Genomic DNA, 5,939 nt, shown 5'->3' with positions numbered 1-5,939 from the left:
ATATACTTTCCAAAGAACATGCTTTGATTTCCATGTTTTGATTTTTTTTGCGCAAGGTTATGTGTTTTTAAATTTCATAACAGAAATCTATATTTAGTTTATCTCTGTGTCTAACTTAGGCTGAATTTCAGTCCTATTTTTTGTTTGGTGTTTTCTAAATTAGTGAGGATATAAGGTCATCTAGTGTGTTCCAAGTTGAGTTTTTGTACATAATTGATGGACATGGCTGGATGAAAAATGTAGGTTTTTAATAAATACCAGTGTATTCAATATGTAAAACTACCGTAAAGCTTCATAATGTTAAAAGCAATAGATATGTCTTTGTTATTAAATAAGGTAATTCTGTAAAGTTACGCACCTTGCAATAACTTGCTATCTGTAAAGCCTTGTTTACACTAATGTTTGTGATAGATCAGTTCCTCCTAAAGTGTTTTTACAAACCAAAAGCTATGGTGAATTTCACTCAGGTTTCTTATTTCACTCTGGGAGCCTACTTTGACCCTGGGCCTTTGCGGTGGTTGTATTTTGTCATTATATTGTCTGTGTATGTTCTGATAGTGCTGTCCAACTTGCTCCTTATTGTGGTCATATGTATGAATACTACTCTACATGAACCTATGTACATGTTTCTATGTAGTTTATTCATCAATGAGATAAATGGCAGCACTGTATGTTTACTTTTCATTGCATATCAAATCCTTCAAGATGTCCACACAATTTCATATAATCTATGTTTTCTTCAAATATTTTTGCTCTATTCTTATGGTGGAGTGAATTTTTACAAACCTGGCTATTATGTCATATGATCGATATGTGGCCATCTGCTTTCCTCTGCACTACAACACTCACATGACCCTAAGAAAAAGTCACCTGTCTCATTGTTGTCATTTGGTTGTCTCCATTAGTGGCTGTAGGAATAACAATTGTTCTCACTGCATCTTTAAAACTTTGTGGAAACATTATGGACTCTGTTTATTGTGATAACTACCTCATCATCAAACTGGCCTGTTCTGAGGCAACGGTGAATAACTTTTATGAAGTGGTCGCTGCTACGGTGTTTGTCTCAATACCTACAATACTTATTTTCTTTACATATATACAGATTTTTCGAGTGTGTTTTAATGGAACTAAACAGACACGGCAGAAGGCTGTGAGCACATGTACACCACACCTCTTCTCTGTTGTAAACTTTGCTTTTGGATTTTCATTTCAAATTTTCCAAACCAGGTTTGATCTGAGCCATTTGCCTCAAATGTTGAGAATAATTTTATCATTATATCATCTGACATGTCAGCCGCTGTTCAACACACCAATGTATGGACTGAGTCTGACAAAAATCAGAAATGTGTGTAAAAATATATAATTTCTAGGTCAAGAAATGCTGTGAATATGATCCAGATGACTTGATCAACATCTGTCACCATCACCGTATTTTTTAATTTTATACTAATTTTCTTTCTTTTTATTAATTTTTAACATGATACACCTCTCACAAAGTTCCATGTCCATCATCAAATAACTATTGCAATGTCAATCTCCCACATTTGAGGCTGATGTTTTTGAGTCCCCCTCATCGTGACCTCTGTAGTCATTTTTACATTTGAGCGTGTAATCCTGCACTCAAGTCATTCACGTCCCCTCTCATGGACTCACAGAGCCTACAGTTCTTGACTTCCTGGGAACCTACATCAGGATCTTGTTTGTGGGCGCCAGCTCTGCATTGAACACCATCCTCACTGCTCTTCTCCAGGACAAGCACTCTCTGCTCAGCAGCATGCCCGACTCCACATCTGCAGGGACCTGCACCTCTTCTCCCTGTACACCACCTGCTGCACCTCCAGCTGCTACTCCATAAATCTGATCAAGGGGCCGTCTACATGACAACGTTTTTTGGTCAAAACTGAGAAGTTTGTATTCATTTTGGCCTTTTGGCCACATGTAGCTGGTTTTTCGAGTGGGTAAAAACAGATTTTTTTTAGAACGGGTTCCAGAGTGGAGAAATCTGAGAATGCCGGCGTCGCATTGTCGTGTCTACAAGCAAACCTCCGATGCATCAAAGCCTGCAGCCCTCAAACTGGCCTCTACAGACTGAAAGAGGGTTGCCAAAATGGGTCTAGCCTACAGAGCCACTCCCGTCGCCCAGTAACTGAGACACGTTGCTAGCACCAATACCAACAACACGCACCACAGATTATGCACACGGATCAAACAGACTACGTTTACACTGAAACGAATCCGTGTATCAGAAACGATCTTCATCCAGACACGTGGTTTCTGTGTCCGCAAGCCTCCCCATCCACACAGCTTTGTGCATATTTGTTTACGTTTTACAGAAACGAAACATAAAACCGCATAAACTAAGAGCTCATAAAACAGCTTGCTGTTGTGCGCTTATGCGGTTCAGCTTCTGTCGGACTAAAGGACACGACTCAGTGGAATATATGGGTTCTTTCTGTGATTTATGTTTAACTTTTGCAAAACAAAACAGCTATAGTTCTGGGATACATCTAAAATAGGCTAAATTACCCTAAAGTTTAAAAAACTGTGCTGAGATATATATTATTACATTATCATTGTTAACTGCACCACATACAGGTGTGGCACATGTATTGCATCGTTTTCACTCAGTGCTCTGTTGTTTTGTGGACATGAATATTTGCTGTGGACGCACATTTTTTTCAACCCGCAAAGAAAAAAATCCAGGAGCGTTGTCATGTTAATGTAGCTCAAGTTTGTGGACAACATCACTCTCACTGGGCTCATCTCCAACAGTGATGAGTCTGCTTACTAGAGGGAGATGGATTGTCTGGTCATGTGGTACAGAGGCAACAAGCTGGAGCTTAAATGGCCATTCACACCAGAGCGTCAAAAAACACCTCTATTTGGATGCCTTTGCATTTGAGTTCAAGTTCCCGGTCCCGGTCTTTTCCAGAAACGATGTGAGACCAGGCTGGGAGAAACTTTAGTGTATTTATTACATAAAACCATCAGTGAAGGCAATCGGCTCAACGACTGTGGCGTATATATAGGTACACTCAGCTAATGACACTGGTCCAGTCCTGGTTTAGTCCCGGTCTAGTCCTGGTTTAGTCCAGGTTCAGTCCTGGTCCAGTTCTGGTGTAGTCCTCATGATCTGCTCCATGATTGCGGTGTATATATTTATGCTCCGCTAATGCTTGTGGCTCTTGCTCCGGTTCTCGGGTCTTTCTCTTTCTTCAGGATAATAACGTCGCTACGTCACGAGATACTCATCCCTGATTGGTTGACGAGGTGCGCCTGACGTGAAAAGTTTAGCATTTTCAACGTCTGACATTGATGCCTCAAGACACCCGTGTCTGACCCCCGAGGACGCGCTGCAAAAACGCAGGACGCCCTAGATGTGCGTCCACATAGACTTTACATGTAAAACTAGATGCTTTGACGCTCTGGTGTGAACAGCTCTTAACGCCCAGAAGAGAGGGGAGATGATGGTGGACTTCAGGAAAGTCGCAGCATCCTGCCCTCCTCGCCCTTACCGAAGCCCACATCTGTGCTTCCTCTGCTCCTCCATCACCCAGTGTCAACGTGAGAGCTGACCATCTACTCCATCATCCAGAAGGCCCAGCAGAGGATGGACTTACTGCAGCAGCAAGCTCAGTATAGTACACTGGGGCCACTGTCAGGAACAGACACAGATTGCAGCAACTCACAAACGCTTTGCCACATTCTCAATATTAATCTGCATAAAATTTAGAACCGCAAACTCAAACTGGGATGGACAGCCAAAAAGTCCAACAGAGCTCTCCTGATTGCTCTTACTTCCAGGTTTACAGTGGATAGAATATTTTATCTGATGCAAACAGTACACAGTGGTCTGATTTTGTTAAAGGTGCACTGTGTAACTTTTCATTTGAGGTCATGTCATTGCTCTGCCTGGAATGTTCCACAGTATGACATTAAACAGCCTTACCTTAGATTTACTCAATTACAAGTAGTTTTATGGCTCAAAAATACCTAAAATAAAAAAAACTGTATCACCAAAAAAAAAAAAAGACACAAAGACACAATTCTCAGTCTTATTAACATTTCTCTTGAATAAATTATGATTCTTTCGTTTGTTCAGAGTTAGAGGTGGGTCCTGATGTGGCGCACAGTCTTTATAAAGATCCACAGGCAGAGATCAGCTGCATCCTCTTTGCTCTGAGGGTTTACTTCAGTATGTGGCAGTATTTACACTGGCTCTGATAAGTATTCTTTGGTTTTATTTGGCGATATGTAGAAAGAAGCTACACTTTTTTATTTAGATTTTTTATTTTATGAGTTTTGTGTTGCAGTTGGGAGAAGAATGATGCCCTGAGTAAAAATGTGTTTCATTTTTCAGTATATCTGAGTGGATCTTTTGTAGATTTATTCAATGCTTGGCGAGTTTATCCAGATTGTCTTGGATGAAACATGCTCAGTAATGTTTTACTCTGTTATGTAATTGTATTTTTTGTCATTTTTAAGTGTGAGGATGACAAAGATATTTAGTACCAACAGCATATGTAGTGTTTATGTCAATGTGAATTATTTTATTTTATTTTCTCAAATGTATGTTTAAATTTGATTCAAAAATGACCGTGGCGGAGCTGTTGCAAATCAAAGTTGTAAAAGAAATCGGTGTTTGCAATCAAATGTGTGCACATAGGTTAGGGTGACCATATTTCCGTTTGTCAAAACCAGGCCACTGGGTGGGAGAGAGGTGGGGCCTCGTCATCGACATTGAGATACTCTCACCTGGCAAAGCTTTTTTAATGTTTTTCAGTGTCCTGGTGAGCTTTGAGGTCCCTGGCACCCTGCTGGACACTGAAACATATGTGCTGCTTTGTACAATGTGCACATGGCCTCCCACTTGTCCTGACCGGGACCGAAAGCGAGGAATTTCTTGTACAAGTCATCGTTAAATGTGCATTGCGCTTCGGCATGTTGCAGGCTGACCTGACTGTTTGTGTCTCATTGCTCAGCTCCTTCTGAGTCAGACTCACAGATTACTTTTGCTTCTTACAGATTTTCTGCATGTACCACTATGCGAGCGCTGAGTTTTTTATGTTAGCCGCCATGTCGTATGATCGGTACATGGCCATCTGCTTTCCACTGCAGTACAACAGGAAGATGAATGTCACTAAAGTGTCTCTCCTCATTTTCCTGAGCTGGTTTGTTGCGTTTGTGGGGATTGCAGTCATGACTTCTCTGAGTGTGCCTTTAAAACTGTGTGGCACAATGATAGACAAGATTGTATGTGGGAACTACTCCATTGTTAAACTGGCCTGTTCCAACACTAAAGCCAACAACATCTTTGGTTTGTTATACACTCTTCTCTCCGTGTTCCCTATCTTCAGCCTGATCTTGTTCACGTACGTGCGCATTCTTCAGGTGTGTTTCAGTGGGTCATTGGACACGCGGCACAAGGCCCTGAGAACCTGTGTGCCTCACCTGCTGTCTGTGCTAAACTTCTCCTTTGGCTGTTCGTTCCAGATTGTTCAGAGCAGGTTTGACATGAGCTCTATCAATCGTATGATGGAGATTCTGCTGTCACTTTATTTCTTAACTGTGCAGCCTTTGTTCAGTCCAGTCGTGTACGGACTCAAAATGTCTAAAATCAAAGATCTGTGTAAACATTTGTTGTGTGGAAAATGAATTAAAGAGATTCACGTGGTCCAACTGGTGTCACTGCTCATGTCATTGTTCACAGTGTTGTGTCTATTAAGGGTGATAGAATATAATCATATCATATCATGTATAATATAATCAATAAAAGTTTATTTTGATAACCCCTTCCAGCAGTTTCTGGACACATTACTTACATAATGTATGACATAACTATAAGTCGCACCAGCCAAAACATGTGTAATGAAGAAGAAAAAAACTGTTAAAATTGGCACAGTCTCACTTTTTGGGGGACATTTATTTTATAAAATCAG

General features: G+C 40.7%; 1 pseudogene; it reads left to right on the top strand.

Moving 5' to 3' along the window:
- Positions 1–449: 449 nt before the first annotated feature.
- On the top strand, positions 450–5,655 carry LOC110167097 (uncharacterized; annotated as a pseudogene).
- Positions 5,656–5,939: the final 284 nt, after the last annotated feature.

The sequence above is a fragment of the Boleophthalmus pectinirostris genome, unplaced genomic scaffold (assembly GCF_026225935.1).
Source record: "Boleophthalmus pectinirostris isolate CB_2022bp ecotype Guang Dong unplaced genomic scaffold, ASM2622593v1 HiC_scaffold_9, whole genome shotgun sequence".
In the NCBI taxonomy this organism is placed as follows: Eukaryota; Metazoa; Chordata; class Actinopteri; order Gobiiformes; family Gobiidae; genus Boleophthalmus; species Boleophthalmus pectinirostris.
Note: the sequence above shows the minus strand (reverse complement) of the source record. Positions and strands in the feature narration are given on the sequence as shown.